Source organism: Spermophilus citellus (genome assembly GCF_964194105.1).
Source record: "Spermophilus citellus genome assembly, chromosome: 8".
Taxonomy (NCBI): Eukaryota; Metazoa; Chordata; class Mammalia; order Rodentia; family Sciuridae; genus Spermophilus; species Spermophilus citellus.
This window is the reverse complement of record NC_138189.1, coordinates 109,425,151-109,446,896: the sequence shown is the minus strand read 5'-3', so window position 1 is coordinate 109,446,896 and position 21,746 is coordinate 109,425,151.

Here is a 21,746-nt window from a genome sequence, read left to right as displayed (position 1 = left end):
TAGCCAAGCCCTAAAAAACAAATCTCTTTGCTTCTTAAGCTGAGCATCTTTATTTGGCTGGCCCTTCCCCTATGATGTGCTGCTTCATCTTGGGTCCAGGGCTATGAAATTGGCTGTTCTCGAATTGAACTTCTAAAACCTTGAGCAAAAATAAGGTTTTCCTCCTTTAAGTTTTTTTTTTCCAGGTCTTTTGGTCACAGCAATGAAAAGCTGAATAAAACCAAAGATATTTTAGTTGTTTGACTTATGTCAATTATGGTTATGTCAAGTACCCTACAAAGACATGCCTTTTTCTTTTCTGGATTATACCACTTAAATGACTTTTCAGTTTTCATTGAGTCTGCTTATCTTCCGTAGTTTTTTGGTTTGTTTGTTTGTTTTAATAATTCCTTTCCTGAATTCAATGCAGACTTTTTGGAGTCTTTTAAAATGTGTTGATTAGGGCTCAATAATTCTTGAGTCTGATTTAGAATATGCAGAGATTTTTTGGACTCTTCTGTCTAATAATTTTTGTCTATCCCAGATTAATAACATCTTTTTTATATTCATGTTGGTCTTAAATGTTTTGCACACCATTTTAAGGGGAATAAAAAGGGCCCAGGAGAACCTGCCTGTCATCATTGGTTGTATTGCTCAGCTGGAGTCTTTGAGGGGATGTGCCCCAGGTGTGGAGCCAGGGAAGAATCCCACCTTCAGCTGGGGAGGAAATGGCTAATTGAAGAACATCAGTGATTCCCAACCCTTATATTTCTTTTCAACCTGATAAATGCATCCCCTTTCTAGTGAACTATGATTAGGAGCTGGCTTGTTTTTCTACTTCTCTTATCTAGCCATTATTCCTGAAGTGTTCACTGTAATTGGTTCTTTATTACTAAGTATACTAACTGTAACTTGTCATAATTGAATTCATTTTTAGAATTCAATTTATGTAGGATTGATTTTTGAAGCTATATTTTTATTCATTTCAAAAGAATGCCTGTTTATCGTAAAATTTCTGAAGAATATAGTTTAGTTAAAAAGTGAATACCCTCCTATAACATCCCTCAAACACATTTCCCAATGTAACAATAACAATTGTTTAAACTCATTTTATATATTTAAATCATGAGAAATTGAACGCATACTTACGCAGGTGAGTATATGTGTTTGCATGTACACACACATGCACATCTATTTTATCCAAATATGATATCCACATTTTATTGAGTCCTTAGTATATGTCAGGAAATACGTTATATTAAAGGGGTAAGATTCCAGCCTGTGAAATTTTCCATTTTGAACTAAAATCCTGATCACCTTAGACTTGCTATGTGACTCTTGGTAAATTATTTAACTATTTTGTCCTATATCTCCTCATCTGTAAAATAAAGGTAATAATAACATCAAGCTTTTAAAGTTGTATTGAAATTAAGATCCACAAAAAAATATTTGGAATAAAACTTGCCATTCAGTAAGCATTAATTATTCTGATGTTTACCTCATTTAAACTGATTGAGTAGAAACCCTTGAAAGAAAGAATTGTTTTTGTATCAATTTTGTAGATGAGGAAATTGAAGCTCAGAAAAAAATCATAGAATTTTCCCAATGTAACAATGGAGTAGCTTAGGAAATCTGTCTATAAACCCATGCTTTGATTTCAATATTATTTAAATTGAATTACAGGGTACACCATATTCCAAATGCACTAAGTGAATCATAATGTTCTGTTATTTAACATTTTCACTTAAAACATAATAACAAAAGAACAGCTTATTTACATTGACCATTAATTATGTGCTAAGTGCTTTGCATGTGATATCTTATTAAAATACAATTTTAAAAATGGACAAAATGAAATGTAGCTTTAGATAGGTTAAGTACCTTTCTTGCCACCATTTAGTAAATAAGAGCCTGCAAAAGAACTCAGTTCTGCTGACATGAAAGTGCATGCACTTAAGCTCTTTGATTTATTTCTACCAAATGTTAGGCATATTTCTCTGTTAGAGCAAATGAGTCTACTCAATACTCCTTCATTTATATGGAAATTATGGATGCATTATGATTTATTTAACCTATTCTGCTATGATGAACACACAGTATTTTTGCACTTAAAAACAAAGATATAGTATTATGTGTTTATGTCTTTCAAATTTTGCAAGATTATTTCTTTGGAATAACTTCATTAGAAAGGAAAAGACAGAATTTAAAAAGAGATTTAAATAATTTCTCCGTATATAGTTATAGCAGTTTTCTCACATGTCAATAGTATGGGAATGCCTCAGATATATATTCTTGCAGAAATAGTGCTTGTCCATGTTTTTAGCTTGGGTTTCTCAGATGCAGAGAGAGAGAAAAAAAATTGTGATACACTGAAAGAGTGCTCTTTTGAGAAACAATGAGAAAGTATATAAGAAAAGGGGAAGCAGCTAAGCAAGAATGTGGTCTCAGCTAGAGTTTAGCTTCAGTTTCCTCCATAGAGGGACTCTGAATCTCAAATACCAATAAATGATTGAATGTTGAACATAAACTGCAACCCTGGTAGCTTGGAGATACAAAGGGTATTCTTTGCTTAGGTTTTTTTCCTCTGGAGCATTTTATAATTCCAAATCTTAACAACAAATACTCTGAGTAGATGGAGAATAGTGACATTAACTAGTAAAGATAAACTAGGAGTTTCCTAAGAATCTACTACAGTTTATACCTTACAGTGCATAGATCTACTTATGCCTGACACTAAATAGGAATCAACCTAACAAAAGAGGTGAAAGATTTATACAATGAAAACTACAGAACCCTAAAGAGAGAGATAGAAGAAGATCTTAGAAGATGGAAAAATGTACCCTGTTCATGGATAGGCAGAACCAACATCATCAAAATGGCAATATTACCCAAAGTTCTCTACAGGTTTAATGCAATGCCAATCAAAATCCCAACGGCATTTCTTGTAGAAATAGACAAAGCTATCATGAAATTCATATGGAAAAACAAAAGACCCAGAATAGCAAAAGCAATTCTAAGCAGGAAGTGTGAATCAGGAGGTATAGCGATACCAGACTTCAAACTGTACTACAGAGCAATAGTAACAAAAACAGCATGATACTGGTACCAAAACAGGCAGGTGGACCAATGGTACAGAATAGAGGACACAGAGACCAATTCACAAAATTACAACTTTCTTATATTTGATAAAGGTGCTAAAAGCATGCAATGGAGAAAGGATAGCATCTTCAACAAATGGTGCTGGGAAAACTGAAAATCCATATGCAACAAGATGAAGCTGAACCCCTTTCTCTCGCCATGCACAAAAGTTAATTCAAAATGGATCAAGGAGCTAGATATCAAATTAGAGACTCTGCACCTGATAGAAGAAAAAGTTGGCTCCGATCTACATATCGTGGGGTCGGGCTCCAAATTCCTTAATAGGACGCCCATAGCCCAAGAGTTATATACAAGAATAAACAAATGGGACTTACTTAAACTAAAAAGTTTTTTTCTCAGCAAGAGAAACAATAAGAGAGGTAAACAGGGAACCTACATCCTGGGAACAAATTTTTACTCCTCACACTTCAGATAGAGCCCTAATATCCAGAATATACAAAGAACTCAAAAAATTAAACAATAAGATAACAAACAACCCTATCAACAAATGGGCCAAGGACCTGAACAGACACTTCTCAGAGGAGGACATACAATCAATCAATAAGTATATGAAAAAATGCTCACCCTCTCTAGCAGTCAGAGAAATGCAAATCAAAACCACCCTAAGATACCATCTCACTCCAGTAAGATTGGCAGCCATTATGAAGTCAAGTAACAATAAGTGCTGGCGAGGATGTGGGGGAAAAGGTACACTTGTACATTGCTGGTGGGACTGCAAATTGGTGTGGCCAATATGGAAAGCAGTATGGAGATTCTTGGGAAAGCTGGGAATGGAACCACCATTTGACCCAGCTATCGCCCTTCTTGGTCTATTCCCTGAGGACCTTAAAAGAGCATACTATAGGGATACTGCCACATCAATGATCATAGCAGCACAATTCACAATAGCTAGACTTTGGAATCAACCTAGATGCCCTTCAATAGATGAATGGATTAAAAAACTGTGGCATTTATACACAATAGAGTATTACGCAGCACTAAAAAATGACAAAATCATGGATTTTGCAGGGAAATGGATGGCATTAGAGCAGAAAATGCTAAGTGAAGCTAGCCAATCCTTAAAAAACAAATGCCAAATGTCTTCTTTGATATAAAGAGAGCAACTAAGATCAGAACACGGAAGAAGAGCATGAGGAAAAGACTAACATTAAACAGAGACGAGTGGGGTGGGAGAAAGGGAGAGAGAAGGTAAACTGTATGGAAATGGAAGGAGACCCTCATTGTTACACAAAATTACATATAAGAGTTTGTGAGGGGAAAGGGGAAAAAAAACAAGGGAGAGAATTAAACAACAGCAGATGGGGTAGAGAGGTCAAATGAGAGGGAAGGGGAGGGGGGATAGTAGGGGATAGGAAAGGTAGCAAAATACAACAGTCATTAATATGGTATTATGCAAAAATGTGGATGTGTAACCGATGTGATTCTGCAACTTGTATTTGGGGTAGAAATTGGGAGTTCATAACCCACTTGAATCAAATGTATGGAAGATGATATGTCATGAGCTTTGTAATGTTTTGAACAACCAATTAAAAAAAATAAATAAATTCTAAAATACCAAAAAAAAAAAAGTTTGCAAAAAAGAAAAAAAAAGACACACACAAGAAATTTTCTAGTGGACACCCAATGGGTATTCTAAAATTTAATTTAATTTTGATACTAACTAAAGGAGTTAGTACAGAACACAAAAGATAAAGACTCAGTCCCAAAAGACTGCTCCCCATTTCAGGTGTCAATAGAAAGTCCCAGGTTGTGACCTATAGTTCTGACCAACCAACTATAAATTAGCAGAGTTCAATGACCCATTATTATGTTTTACAATTTCCTAAAATGCCTCACAGAACTGGGAAGCTTTTAACCAGTGTTTACCAGTTAAGCAGACTATTAAGTAAAGTGTATGTTAAAAGATACAGATGAAAAAGTACATGGGAAAAGTAGGTGAAAAGGGAAGTGAGGATTCCATGCCGTCTCCAGGTGCTTCCATGTATTCAGCCATCCAAGAGCTCTCCAGACCCTGTGCTTTCAGGATTTTATGGAGTCTTATTTATGTAGCATTCTTGATTAACCTCACTGTCAATTAGTAATTAACTCACTCTTAAGCCACTCTCCCCTGCCCATGTGTGAATGAGGAAAGGGGTATTTGACTAAACCACTCTACCAGCATATTTGATTTGCAGACAACCTGTCCCTTATTGAGACTATAAGGGACTCCCCTTCCATCATTCAGTTATAGCATTAGAATTTGGAGAGTCCAAGGGCTTTAGAAGCCTATTTTACAAAATGGGGATGATGATGATATATATAGCATATATATTCATTTTTCAATATGTAATATTATATATAAATATTCATACAATATCACAAAATGTCTCTTTTTTTTAAAAAAAAAAGACTGTCTTTAAATAAATGAAAAACACACTGTCACTAGGAGTAGGGTGATTCCAGCATACCAGATTAAAGGCAGTGGAATTCATATCTGGTTTGCTTCTCATTAGATGGTTCTGCAGAAATATATCCTTATATCAACCAGAATAACAGAGCAGAGTTAAAATACTACATGATTTTATATAGAAGTTATTCATAGCAAATATGAGACACTGTCTTTGGATTGCCAAAAATAATTTTGTGGAGATATTTTGCAGAAATTTTTGATTGAGATAGGCGTCCCCAAAATATTGCTTATTGCTGTTAATGTAATTCTACTAAAATTCCAGAAATGTTCTGAAATTACAATTGGTATCTTTATTTACTTACTTTGATAGAAGTCTTTAGGGTAAATTCAAACCAATTAATTTTCTCAGGGGATAGAGGCAAGCTTTACTCAAGTCACCTACTCACAAGGGGAAAGCTATGTATTTGAGTATTTTTCTTGAAATCATTTCAGAAAAGAAGAAACACAAATCTTTAAAATTTCAGAACATTCTTAGTTGCTCTCTTTATATCAAAGAAGACATTTGGTGAGTATGTAACAGTTGTGATTCTGCAATCTGTATTGGGGTAAAAATGGGAGTTCAAAACCCAATTGAGTCTAATGTATGAAAGATGATATATCATGAGCTCTGTAATATTTTGAACAATGAATAAAAAAAATTTCAGAACATTATCAGAAGTTACTCTGATACCTAATAGTTACAGATGTGAGCCATATGTAAAGACACACGAGAAACAGGAAATAGTTTAAATTATCATTATTCTAGAGACAATTTGAAAGATACTAACCAAAGAAGCAGTAACTGTTCTTTGGAATGTTACAGAACAGGGCCTGCCACATAAAGTTGAGGCATCCACGTCAGTCCTTTCTCACAGCTTTTATGACCATTGTGATCACAAAAGAAGGATTTCAAGTACTTAGTTCAGAATAGCAGGCAAAAGTTTGTTACAAAGGATATGAAAAGGAAAAATACGAAAGGAGGACATTCTCAAGGGCAAGAGTGAATCTCTTTCAGAGCGAAGAAGGACAGTGCACACTTCCTGTCCTCCAGTTTTATTGGGATTCCCAGGAAAGTTTTCAGGTCCACCTTTTGACTTTTGAATGACAGAAGAATAACATTGGACTTCAGTTCCCCTGTGCATGCGAATTCTAGGTAACGTTGGCCCATGCTGACCAATTCTAATCGGAACCTGTTCCTCCAGATTTTATGGGTAGGGTGATTATGCTGTTCTCCCTGAGTTCTAGGATCTGTTCTGTGAAAGAGTCACAAAGCCTCCTCTTTCAACATAACTTATTATTTTCATTAGTATTTTGGGCCTGCATTTCTTCTGCAGATAACAGGTTGTTTGCTGAGGAATGTAACATATCCTATTGACTTAATTCAGGCAGGGCTGCAGATAATTTGCTTTTGAAAAGAAAGCATGTGGAGGTCAGCACAGTGGGCCCACTTTATAAAATTATTCCCTTAACCTCGTGTCACCCCACTCATGTCTGTGTTTTCCTTATCTGATAGTACATATGTCATTTGATAAAGGACAACTGTCACATGCCAATTAAAATGTATTATTAACAGGTCAACATGTTTAATTTTATAATCTTCTAATAATTATTTTTGAGACATGTACAAATCTGATTTTTTTCTTATGCAATGTGAAGATATTATAAATATTTCTACAAATTAACAATAGCAAAGAGGTTCTTACAATGATCTAAATAACAAATAAGTTCAAAAACTGTAGGTGTTTTTCACTATAGAAATCAAATTGCGGGTACATTAATATCCTACTATTTACTTTATGTTAAAATATAATCCCCATGGCTCCACTTAAAGGAATGTTCTGTCTGTTTTGCCAGAATAATTTGTAAGAGAATAGAAATAACAATATTCTCTAAGGACTGTATTTCTACACTTAGTATCAGATAAATCATTTTAGTAATGCTTATTTAAAATATAAAATACTTTTTCACATTAAATACACAGGGGAATACAATACAAATAAAATCTCACATTCTCTATCACAATTGGAGTATAGAAAAGAAAAATTCTCATAACCATGTGAATAATAGATTGGAAAGAAGAGACTTGTTAGAAAATAATTTTAAGTCTTAGGTGAAAGAAAATGGGGGATTTCACTAGAAAATAAAATAATAACAATAATATTGGGATATTTTAAAGGTAAATAAATTTATCCTGTATTGCAAAATTGCCATTTAACTGTCTGTAGTATAGCATTGCATGTTTTGGATTTGATGTTAGCTGTGTCTCATATTTGTGGTACATTGAATTGAATTTCAAGTTCTAGGACTTTCCTTCCTAAACTGCCTAAAAAGCAAGAACTAGAAGTCTGACACCATCATGTCACTTTAAGATGATTTTCATAGAGAATTCTGAAAGAAAATTGACAGCAATGACTATATTTTGTGACTCAGATTCCATCTTGTTCTGTTTTGACTGCTCTATGAATTTGCTGATGTGCTGAACAAGAGTGATTTGGTGAGAACAAACACCCTGAGGATTATACAAACCAAACTTTTTCCTAGAATTATGATATTGTCTAAGCTGTTCTGTGCTGGACCAATGAGTTGTAGAGGTAAAGAGTAATTTTTCAATCATATCATGATTCTTAACAAACGATTTGATTCACTTATATTTCTAAGCCACTTAGTACCAGCATACTTGGTTTCTAGGAGAATCAGAGCTCTGGGAATTGTGATTCTAAGACCCCAAATAAACACCTTTTGTTTCACATATCTTCTCAGATTCTTTGGATAACAGACACATAATTCCTAACTAAAACCACATAACCCCTATGTAACTAAAATCTCCTTATAGTCACTGGTCTGAGCCCACATGCAGCAAGGGGTATACTTAATACTGAAAATATTAATAGAGAAATACTGGAGTTGATCCTAATATTTTAGTACATAATTAAAAAATTTTTTACAACTGTGGAATTATTAAGGTTTCACTGAAAATCTTTCTTCAAATTACTAATTTATTAGCAGAAAAAATTTGTATAAATATATATATATGGATATATATATCCATATATATATATATATGGATATATATATGAGCTTTTTGTACCAACAATTAAAGTAAAAATGGTTTGAAGAGGTAGCAATGATATTTTTCTCAGGTGTCATATATATGAAACATGCCTAAGGAAATTAATTTATCATATCTTTTTAGAATGTATGCAAGCTATAATTATGATTTAGATATAACAAATTAATATAATTTTAATGCTAAACTTTGAACAATTTTGAAGTATATTATTATGAACTAATTATGAAATTATAAAAAGAGATTTTTATCACTAACTTTAAATATAGCTATTTTAGTTGTTCCAAAGTTGCCTTGTTTTAGACAGCTTTTTCGCTGCTGTGATCAAAGGACCTAAAAGAACAATTTTAGAGGAGGAAAGTTAATTTAAAGGCTCATGGTTTTAAAGATCTCAGTCCATAGATGGCTGACATCATTCCTCAGGGCCTGAGATAAGGCAGGACATCATGGTGGAAGACTATTGGCAGACGAAATCTGCTTAGGACATCACACCAGGAAGCAGTGAGGGAGAGAGATAGATTGCACCCCTTACAATAGGCAAAATATATACCTCAAAGTCACACCCCCAAAGACCCTACCTGCCTACAGTTACCACCCAGTTAATCCCTACCAGGGAATTAATACACTGATTAGTTTAAGGCTTTCATAATCCAATCATCTCACCTGTAAACTTTCTTTTCTTTTTGGCATATCACACACATGAGCTTTTGGGAGACACCTCATCTTTAAACTATAAATTCTGCCCCTGGCTCCCAAATATTCATGCCATTCTCACAATGCAAAATACATTTAGTCCATTTCCAAGAGTCTCCATAGTCTCAAAAGTTCTAGGGTTTCCCAAAAGTACAAGTCTGAAGTCTCCTATGAGACTCAAGGCAAACTCTCAGCATGAGCCCCTGCGAAAATCAAAAGCAAGTTACATTATATAAAGGCTCAGAGTAAACATTTCCATTCCAAAAAGGCGGGGAAAAAAAAGTCTTAGAAAGAATGGATGGGACCAACAAAAGAACAAAACCCAGCTGGGTAAACAAATTCTGGAGTTCCATATCCAGCATCTGAGGCATATCACATTCTGGTGTTCTCTCCAAAGGTTTTGTGTAACTTCATCCTAGTGGCTTTTCTGTTTACAGCCTACATGACACACCTCTCTCTCTCTCTCTCTCTCTCTCTCTCTCTCTCTCTCTTTCGGCTTGTCTCTGCTCCACTCCTGTAGCTTTCCTTGGCAGACATTCTGTGGAAATGGCATTTCTTATCATTTCTTATTTCTTTTTTCCTTTTTTTTTTTTTTTTTTTTTTTGGTACTAGGGATTGAACTCAGGGGTGCTTAACCACTGAGCAACATCAGGGATGCTTAAACACTGAGCCACATTTCTTGACCTTTTTTTTTTTTTTTTTTTTTTGTATTTTGTTTAGAGATAGGATCTCACTGAGTTGCTGAGGGCCTTATTAAATTGCTTCAGCTGGATTTGAACTCCCGATCTTGCCTCAGCCTCCCAAGCCACTAGGATTACAGGCATGTGCTCACCAGCATTTCTTAATCTGAGGGTTCTCCACTGCAACTTTGGCTTCCTTCCTGTATCATCACATATCTTTTTTCCCTCAGGGGCAACCCATAGGGACTCTAACTCTGTAGCACTTTGCCTAACTCCCCAGGCCTTCCTTTGAAATCTCAGTGGAAGTCCCCATGATTCACTAACTCCATCCAGCACAAAGTGGTTGACAGCGAGGTCTGCTGCCATCTTGAGCAGTATCCAAGCTTCCTGGAGCAATGATGGCAGCAGCCTCTGAATGCCTGGATGGCTGAGCATGATGAAACGACTTCCTAGGACTAGTGTGCAAGGAGAGTGCCCTTTGGTGTTTTCTCAAAGGAATTTTTACTTTCATACCCTTGAGCCTGAATATGAGTGTGGTCTTACCAATTCCTGAGATACCCCCAAGCTATTTTTCCTATAGTCTCTGAGAAAGTCTTTAACATTTATTTAAGGGCCCTAAATTGTTTAACAACCAAAAACTCCATAGCCTAAGTTTTACTAGAGTTTTCTTGCCAAACTCTAAGTTATTTTAAATCTTTTTGCTTTGCTCTATTCTCCTGATTATCATAACAAAATTGGCTAAAAGTCACTAACATACTGGTTTCACTGTCTGAATACTATGTTGCCTAGAAATTTCTTCACCAGATTAAGAAGCCCATCACTTTTAAATTCAACCTCACAGAAAGTCCCAGGAAATGAGCAAAATGTAGACAATTTCTTAGCCAGAACATAACACAAATGGCTTCCAGTCCAACTTCCAAAAGAGTTCTCCTTCTCCTCTGAAACTTCATGAGCCTGGTTCACAGTCCTAACTGGCATTCTGTTTTTTTTGACATCCCACCAGAATTGCCTATTAAGCTCCACTTACAACAATCTAAAACTTTTCCAACTTGCATTGCTAAACTTTTCAAAATTACTCCGACAAATTCCAAAAAGTTCAAAAAGCTTCTGAAATACATGGTCAGTTTATTCACAGCAATGACCTCACTTCTTTGTATCAATTTAGTCAGCTTTTTATCTGCTATAACCAAAAGACCTGACAAGAACAACTTTAAAGGAGGAACCATTTATTTGGGGACTAATGGTTTCAGAGAACTCAGTCCATAGATAGCTGACTCCATTTCTCAGAGCCCAAAATATAGCAAGACATCATGGTGGAAGGGTATGTTACAGGAAATTAGATCAGGACATGACACCAGAAAGCAGAGAGAGCTACACTTGTCAAGAACAAAATATATACCCCAAAGGCACAACCCCAATGACTTATCTCCTTCAGTGACATACTACCTACCCCACTCAGTTATCTCTATTAGGAATGAATGTGCAGATTATATAAAAACTCTCAACCCCATCATTCACTTCTGTATTATTTCACACATGAACTTTTGGGAGTCATCTCATATGTAAATTTCTAACATTTGTGTATATTATACATAGACATCTTTTTAAATTATGCATCATGCACATCTCATTTTGATTTTTTGTTGTTTCAATTAACACTGTGCGTACATATATAGTAGTGTATATTTTATATATGTGCTATCAATATAGAATATACTATATATAAATATGTAAATAATATATGCTATTAAAATTACCATTGTGAGGTATTAGTTCAATTTAATTTATATAATTTCCATAAATATTTTCAAATTGAACATTTAGCTTCTTACTAATTTTAAGCATTTCATACATATATCATGTTACTCTATTGACTGTAATTATTAATATTACTATTTCATCATTTTAAAAGAATTTTTAAGTTTCTAGAACAGTTTTAGTCATTTATTCATTCATCTGTGTCGTTATGTGAAGAAAGAATCATACCTTAGGAAATCTACCAATAAAGAAGACTCAGTCAACCCTTAGAACTTAGGTCATAACTGAACTTCCAAAATCATTTCAGTATGACGTTGTTTCCTCATGTGGGAAGAGCATTCCTCAAAGCAGCTAAATAGGAACCCTTGACTCAGGGCCGTTCCAGATATCTGCTAAACACAGATTCCTGGACTTCACTCTAAGTCTCGTTAAATTGAATTTATGGGGAAAGAATTTTAAAAACTTCATTATTACCAAGTTTTCTGCTAACTTTTGTGACCATTACTAATTGAAAATTACTGCTTTTTTTTGTACCTAAGTGACTGGAAACCTTCTTGGTAAAATTAATCCAACTTTATATAATTTGCCTCAACATGATCCCTATCATCCACACAAACATTTCCCATTTTATTTAATTATTGATTAAATCATTGGTTAACTCGTTTTATTTAATGGTTGTCAATTACATTATTTGGTTGTTATGGTTTGGGTCTGAAATGTCCTCCCCAAAGTCACGTAATGAATATTTGTTCCTCAATACAGCAATGTTGAGAGGTGGGGTTTTGGGGAAGTAATTTAATTGTGAGGGCTCTGACCTATCTCAACAGTGGGTTAATCCATTGAGAGCTGAACAGAATACTGGGAGGTGGTGGAAACTAGGTAGGTGGGCCATATTTGGAGGAAGTTTGTCAGTGGACTTCTAACCATGGTCTGTTTCTGTCTCTCTCTCTCTCTCTCTCTCTCTTTCTCTCTTTCTGCTTCATGGGTGCCATGAGATAATCAATTTGCCTTCACCATGCACTTCCTCTCTGATGTTCTGCCTCAATTCTAGCCCAAAGCAACTGAGCCATCCAAAACTAGACTGAAACCTTTGGGACAAAATAAATCTTTCCCTTTCTTAGTACTTTTCTGAGGCATTTGTAACAGTGACAGAAAGTTGACAGAAATTTGGTACTCAGAAGTGGGGTCATTTCTGTGATTATACTTTGTAGTTCAGAAGCTGGTAGAACTGTTTATAGGGAGGATTAAGGAAGAGTTTATGGATTCATGCTGGAGAAGGTTTATAATGTTGTAAGCAGAACTTAATGTGTGATTCTGGTGTGAGCTCAGAGAGCCCAGAAGATCAATAGGAATGCAGACAGGAAAGACTACACCCATAAGGTTTCAGTTGACAATGACATCCGTGTTAAGGCAAGAGAAATCGAACTCCTACTTTGTGATTTTTTTAAAAAAAATTTTTGGTCAGAGGAAGTGGCTTCCACACCATCAGTGTCAGTGGAATCCCCAGCACCCATTGAGGTGTTGGCCTGTCCACTTCTCCCTTCCCTCAGGGATTATGGCCTTTTACCAGGGTACTATACATTGAGGAAAAAAACAATCTTGAGATAACTAATGTTCATCTCTGCAATGTTTCTAGTTGAATTCCCAAAAGCAAAAGTTGGATGCACTGGCATATTAGTGGAATTATTTGGGCAAAGGGAAAATCTACCCTTTGTAAATTTTAAGTGGATTTCCTCCAAACTTTCAGGAATGTTATACTAAAGGCATATGCCTAGAATATACATTTAATTGAATATTTTAAATGTTGTTTTTGTGATTGATTTGAAATTGTGTATTGAACAACTTTAATTTGTTTCCTTTAAGAATTCAGTGGTTTATGGTAGGCCTCATGCTATCAGTTTCCATTGATGATGGGTTTTATAACGAACAAATTTAGAAGAATCAGAATTATATTAATTTTACAGATGTATTTGAGGATGCACTCCAGTAGTCTAATGTTTTCTTTATAAAACCTCTTGGAAAATATCTCTTCCCTTCATGCTAGTAATAAGAAAAATATTTTTATCAATGGTTTGATTCTGTGTTAGGACATAATAAATATTAAATGTAAGCTTATCTTCCTTTTTTGTTACTATTTAAGGAAAAATATTTTGGCCACCTGTAGCCCAAATATAAAAATTACTTGGTGCAATTTTTCAATCCAATATTTTCATTGTGTCTTTTCTCTAATCCTATTTACTAGTCTCAAATCAATTTATTTTTTAGTATGTTATTTACTTTTTAAAATGTTCTTAAATATTTCTTGGAATAAAATTTAAAATAAACTATTTTGAATGAAATTTTAGTAGTATTTTTTACAGCTTCAACAACATTGTCATTTAAATATTTTTTATTTAATAGACAAGTATTTGCATATTGTGTTGTTCTAATTTGCATTTATTTGATGAAGTTATGTGAAATATGGTTCAATTATCTTTCTTTTCACAGGAAATTTCCATTTATGTCTGTTTAGATGTTTCTTTTGGATATATATAATAGGTAGGTAGATAGGCAGATAGAAAGAATGATATAAAGATAAACTAATTCCATTATGATGTATATTGTCTTATTTGATATATTTGTTTTATAATGCTAATTTTCTTTGAACAATATGTTTTAATTCATATGCAAGAAAATAATTGTTGTTGTTTTCTGCAAATGCTGATTGCTTTAAAAATAATTCTTAATGGTAGGCAAAATATTATAAGCATTTAAAAATAAGAGCAAATGCAAAACTCCTGAAACCTATATGGTATCATGTTGTACCATGAATTCAAATATTATGCATGATCATAGAAACTGCTAGTAGACAACTGCTTTACCCTACAATTTTTAAATGGAATGTTGTTATAGCAATGGTACACAATTGAGAAAAATCAATATATTTGAATATATGAAGTTAAAATGGCTACTATTTCATAAAGGTTAAAGTCAATAAAGTACTCATAAAAACTCCATGTTATATAAAGTGTATATAAATTTATGATGATGGATCTACTATGTCGTTGAAGGAAACATAAATGCACTACTTAAAGGGAATGAGTCTTGTGTACTTTACTCTAGAATGTCTGTGGTTTCTTTGATTTGTTATTATAGGAGTCATCTTAATTAAGGCCCATAACAACATATGGGCATGAAGTGGAAGATTTGTATGTCTGAGTGCTTCTAAATGCATGAGTAATCCTTTTCCTATGACTTGAAATTAACTTTACACAAACCCAACTTTACAGCCATGTTGCCTGCGATTGGAAGAAATGATGCTTCTAACTTGAAAAGCTTATCCTTTTAAGAGTTCTACCAAACTATACCAAAACATTCTCCTAATAATGCTGGTTTCCTTTGCTACCACGGGTTTTTGGTGAGTTCATTTGTAGATTTTCAATGACATAAGTTTTAAAATTCTCTGAATGTACTAGTTATGCAAAACTACGCCACCTCAACTAACCCTGATAGTCACCATCTTCTTCCTCCTGTACGTTTCCTTCTGGCCTGTATTATAACTGGATTACAAATTATTTGTTTGTAGGAAACCTCCCATGTTTATTAAAATATAAACTCCATTAAGGCATAGAATATATTTTTGTTGTTCCTACTGTCCCTAGCACATAAAACAGTGCCTGACACACAGTAATCACTCTATAAATATTTGCTGAATGAATAAATACATTCTGTAGAATTCTCCAGAGTACATCCAAATAATAGATTGATTATAAGTAACCAGAGACCTAGTTGAATATAAAAGTATAACTCTATTTGATATGTCATATGAGAGGAGAACAATGCAGTTGGAGGTTTTCCTATCTCTTATATGGAGAAAATTTTATTAAAATGAAATGAAGACATAGTTTAGGTGCCATCTGGACTCAGACCTTTACACAGCCATTTATTTACTCTGTGGTTCAGAATAAGCATTCACTTTTAAATTAAAAATGCTGCCTTATGGATTATTACAAGCAAGTAAAATATAATGTTGGCAAATATGTAGAATATATATATAGGTGCTCATCAAATGTAAATTTTGTCACTTTTCATATGTGTATAAAATGCTACACATAACACTTTAGGACAAGCCCAAAATAATTTCCTGATTATTCCATGAGGAAGATCATGCATATAGTTTTCTCTGGGATTTTAAAAAAATAATACTAAAATTATTATGCATGAAAATTGATATCACAACTTAAAATTAAAAATATATTATTTTAATAACATTTGACACTCTAAGTAAAGATCATTCTTGAACTGGGTATAGTGGTGTATGTATGCCTATAATCCCAGCAACTCTAGAGGCTGAGGCAGAGTGATTGCAAGTTCAAGGCCAGCCTCAGCAACTTAGGACCTAAGCAACTTAGTGAGACCTTGTGTCCCAAAATAAAAATAAATAAATAAAAAAGGCCTGGGAGGTAGTTCATTGGCAATGCACCCCTGGATTCAATTCTCAGTACCAAAAAAAAAAAAAAAATTCTTGAGTACATCTAAATGCTGAGTAATAGGAAAAAATATCTTATTTCTGAAGAACCTCATGTGTTGAGAGCCTTGTGATTTGTGCCCAGCCAGACTGCAGCACTTATGGAAAACTCAACCCCATCAAGGGATTGAAAAATTAAAGCCACAATTACAACTATGCAGCTAGAAATTCAAACCTGTACAAACTTCAGCAGGAGATGATTTTGTTCTGCCTACCTCTAAATTGTGGATGCAGGGCCTTTTCTCTGGACACTCTGTTACTTATGGTTCTATAGGAGGAAAAAATCTAATCCTCAGAGTTATAGGGAAAATCACCCAGTTATCCCTTTGTTATAGTAATGAGGTTAATTCAAACCTGAGGGTGGGTGCTAATCATAATGAGACTAATTTGAGACTTTCCAGAGGAAAGAATTATAAATATTAACAGAGTAAAAAAGAAATGTTACTATGTAGCATATCTAGTGACCAAAAAAAAAAAAAAAAAGTGAAAAGGGAATAAAACAAGAAAAATGGGGAAAAATTACAAATTAAGTAATTAATCAATTATATCATTTTATCCAAAAAGAAATTTTTAAATTACTAAGATTATTCATACAGCAAAAAGATAAAAAGGTAGTTAATTCCTTTGGAGCTGCTAAGATACAGGCTTTCCATTAATTTTCACATCTACTGAAATACACCAATTATCAAACCATTATAGATTTACACAAAAACTCAAATACAGTTATTCCTTGAGTTGTGATTAAATTTAAACATAGTACCCTCTATAATCTTAGGGGAATTACCAAATATAAAACACAGGACAAGTAATCATACTTTATCTTAACTACTGTATTGCTCAAATCTCCCTTAGTGATAGCATCCATTTCTCTAAAAAAATTCTCATGGTGATCCCATTTGCTCTGATTTAACAATTAATAAATTGAAATTAAATTGAGCCTTTGGTACTTACAAATTTTATTGACAACATGGTGCCCCATGTATATCCCCTTACCAAGTTAAAATACTTATGTAGCCCATTTTAAGTAAAAACAGGCACTTAAGATTTAAAACTTACATGACCTAATAAGTACAGAGGTGATTATCCCACTTCTCTAATTAACCATTCATTTTTACCTGTTCTTAATCTTAAAGCAAACAAAAGTCTACTCAAGGTGAATTACCAGAATGCTATGATCTCACTGATTAAAACCTTTTCCCACTCATCCAATCAGCAACTGATAAATATTTTGCTCTTAGAAATGTTCAAGAAGCCTTCTAGTCACCATGTATTTTCACCTCTGAAGTCCTCGCCAAACTCTCTATGAGGTAAATCAGCATTACATACAACCTTCACAGGCAATATGTAATTTGCATTCACTTTCTTCTAGGAGACTAGCTATAACATTACATTGATGGCATTCTCCTTCGAGGAGATTAGTTTGACATACTCATTTAGGACATACAACATCTTTTTACTTTCTGGGTACTGGAGGTAACATATTTCTTATTTAAAATTTTTAATTAATTTAGTGATGCTGATACTTTCAATGGGAATCCCTACAACTAAAGGCTCTAGAATTTCCCAAAATAAAATTAAGGGACAATCTGATTAGTACGTTCTGATATCCTTGCACTGTTGAATCTTTCCAATGATTTATTGTGTTTCTGGTCATCTCTGGCACACCTATGAAGACCATACATCACCTATATGAGTTTTCTAATGCAAGAAACTACTCTCTATTGGAGCAGCATACTGGACTCTTCTGGAATTAGAGGATTTCACAGACTCTGATCCTCTAGTGCTCCACTCACCTGTCCATCATGTCTTGGAAATTGCACCTAAAAATCTATGGCTACCAAAACCTCCCTGTTTCAGAATGGAACTAACCACCCTCCCTGCAGGAAGGCTGGGTTCCTCTGTACTTAGTTTGTTATCAGATGCCAAAGTATTGCAGAAGTCATTCCTCTCTCAGACTCATTAGTTTCCTGTATATGCCTGTAGAATTAATTGAATAAAGAGCAGTGGTAGTTCAATGACTTTAAAGATGAGATTTTTACCATTATATGTGATGGAGATCATGGAGTCTTGCTATTTACTTTTTTCCTTCTTAACAAAGTTAACACTGATTAAGGAGGAGATTTAAAGTTCAGCACAATTGCACAAATATCAGATAGTCATTGTAACACTGGATGCCCTGTTCAACAATGGGTCCAATTTGCACTTTTTTGCCAACTTTTGGGCTACTTTCAATACAATTACTGTATCTTTTGCATGATGGCAACAGTTCTTACTCTAAAGTTGCCCTATTTACATTAGAGAACTCTAGCAATATCTTGCCTCAGAGATACTCCAAATATAATTAAAGATAAGATATACTAAAGCCATAAAGCAAAACATCACCAGGATACTCAATATCCCATTTGGACTTGTTTATATTACTAATAGTAAATAAGGCACTCATTCCCTTTTCTAAAATGCATGATACAGGGCTCTTAAAGAATATATTAAATGGAATTTTCAACTGTCAGAGGTTGCAAGTATTTGGTTTAATGATGAGGTCTCTTCATAACCTATTAAGTTACAATATGGCAAATGGATCCCTGCTGAGTGTCACTACTGTCACAGGCATTAATTAGCCTGCATCCAACACACTCCCTCCATCGATACATCAATGGGAAAATAAACAAGGAGAGAAATGAATTACAGTAGATGGGGTAGAGAGAGAAGATGGGAGGGGAGGGGAGGGAGGATAGTAGAGGATAGAAAAGGTAGCAGAATACAATAGTTACTAATTTTTACTAATTATGTAAAAATGTGGATGTGTAATCAATGTGATTCTGCAATCTGTATTTGGGGTAAAAATGGGAGTTCATAACCCACTTGAATCTAATGTATGAAATATGATATGTCAAGAGCTTTGTAATGTTTTGAACAACCAATAAAAAGTTTTTTTAAAAAAAGGGATCCTTAATTGCCTCTTTGGCCATAAAGATCGACACCTCTGAAGTTCAGTCTTCAACAACATATCATCATTTAATCCTCCTGGCCAATGTTTACTATACTTCCTATGGAAGTACTTCTTCTGCCTTCTAAACATAGCCATCATTGATAATGTAGCTATTTAATGAAAGAACATCAAAAGGCCAATTGTGATATATTAAAATTAAAATAACCATTTTGAATTCTTCAAGAATTTAATGTATAACAGGAATCTAGCCATTAACCTAGCTATCTTTTTTTTTAATTTCACAAGTTATTTTATATACATGAAATTGGCCTTAAAAAAGAAAAAATATTTATATTTTCACCCATTTACCCTAATAATAATCCAGCATAATTTTTATACAGTGGACATCAGAAGGGCTATGTGTGAATAAATTAGTGGGATATTTTCAGACAGGTTATAAATAGTTTTAGATAAGCAAATATTTATATTGGCTACTTATGTTGGAAATAAAAGTCAGCAGTACAAGCAGGCATAATAATGGAAGACAGCAGTTCATACTTTAATTTTTTTCTTTGAAAATTTTAAAGAGATTCCTAGTAAGGTATTTCAGTCCCAAGTTAACTGTATATGGCTTTTTGCTCAGGGTCTTTGTTAAGTTTTTAATAACTGGGACTTAATTGTCATATGTAATGGAGCCCTTGTAGTATCTGAGATTACATTTGTTCCATAGGTTATCATAAAACTCACGTTTTGTTTTGTTAAGCCAGTTGCTAACAGTTGTTTGTTACTCTTTTCAATTTGAGATACTATAAAGATACTTATGCTCTCTTTAACTTACATACTAATAACAAAAATACTTTAAAAATTTTGCTAAAAAATAATGGGTCAATATTGCAAAACAATAAATACTATAGATGAAGATGAGGCACAAGAAATCCATATCAAAGCATCAGTTACACCTGTTAGACTTTTTATATAATTGATTTCCTAAATATTCTACTTTAGGATAATATAAATATAACTAAATATAGAGATGGGCCTATTATTTGAGTTTATAGAGACTGTGATTTTGAGGCAAAGAGAAGACAAATGCATAAATAATGAAGAACAGTTAATTCAACAGAAACAAACTCTCAAAGAGCTGGGAATGTGGGTATAGAAGGCAGGCCCTAAGAGAACCTTAGTTATCCTAGCCAGGTATTTGCACCCTTGTATAATCATCTCCCCTTGAGTGTAGGCTTGTGAGTTGCTTATAACCAAATACATTAAGTGTTATCATTTCCAAAATAGCATGACACAGTTGTAATTTCTAGCTAGCTAGAAAACTGTGTTACTTACTGGATTTAATAAAACTAATTGTGATATAAGGGAGACTCAGATGGCTAGTAATTAAGGGTGGTTTCCAATCAACAATAAGAGGTGCTGAGTGCAACAGCCCAAAAGGAACTGAATTGTACCAAAAACCACTTACATAAACTTAGAAGAAGATTCTTTCGAAGTCAAGTTTTCCACCCTCATCAATAACCTTCATCAGAGCTTTGTAGAAATCCATCTAAATGGTAACTAAATTCTGGACACACGGAAACTGTGAGAAAACAAATATTAATTTTTTCAGGCTGATAAGTTTTGTTAATTTGTTACATTGCAAGAGGTATATTAATATAATGTGTCAACTTGCTTAAATTCTATGAGCTTCAGGTACATTCTCTGAAATTTAGCAACAATTATATCTTCATATCCTATGAATATGGCTTATAGGCTTACATAGAAATATGTCATAATGTGTCAGTTGATTTATTTGGGGACTTCAATGCTTTATCAAAGAGTTTCAACTTTATTTCACAAGGAAATAAGAGCTATTAGAGTATGTAAGTAGAAAAATTGTATGTCATTAAATTGATGTTTTAAGAAGTAGTTATAAAATATAGTTCCAAATATGTTAACCTGATATAAAATATATATATTGATCTAGGTTGCTAATGTTTGTATAGATTCAATAGCAATAATAAGAAGATATCATTTAGATAATTATTTATATTATTCTGATAGGTACATATTGATTTGAGACATAATTGAGGACTATAAAAATTGAGAAACAAGTTAGTAGCCAACTCACTTGCATCATTTAATAAGAAAAAAAATATTTTCTGTTTCCTGAAAATTAGGAAACAGAGATATATAGTCTAGTTCCAGTTTTCTCCTTGTTCTGTAACTCTGTGTAAAGCACTTTTAATGCTTTTAAACTTATATTTTCTAATTTGTAAAATGATACTTTTTTATCCCCTAATGTCTGGTCCTGTGATTTTTCTTCAATGTTAATGATATATTTTCTATAAGAAGACTGAATTATCAATCACAATGAGAATGTTAGCATTTCAATAAAGAAAATAGAGTTAAAAACACAGAAATATTAGTCTAATATTTATGGCCAAGAAAGTATATGGGGCTCCAGGTGAGAAGTCTAATATATTCCATGTCAATAATTGACAATAGATCAAAAATTGGCTATTTTTCATGTTATTCTCAGTTAAACAAGAAGAGTGTCA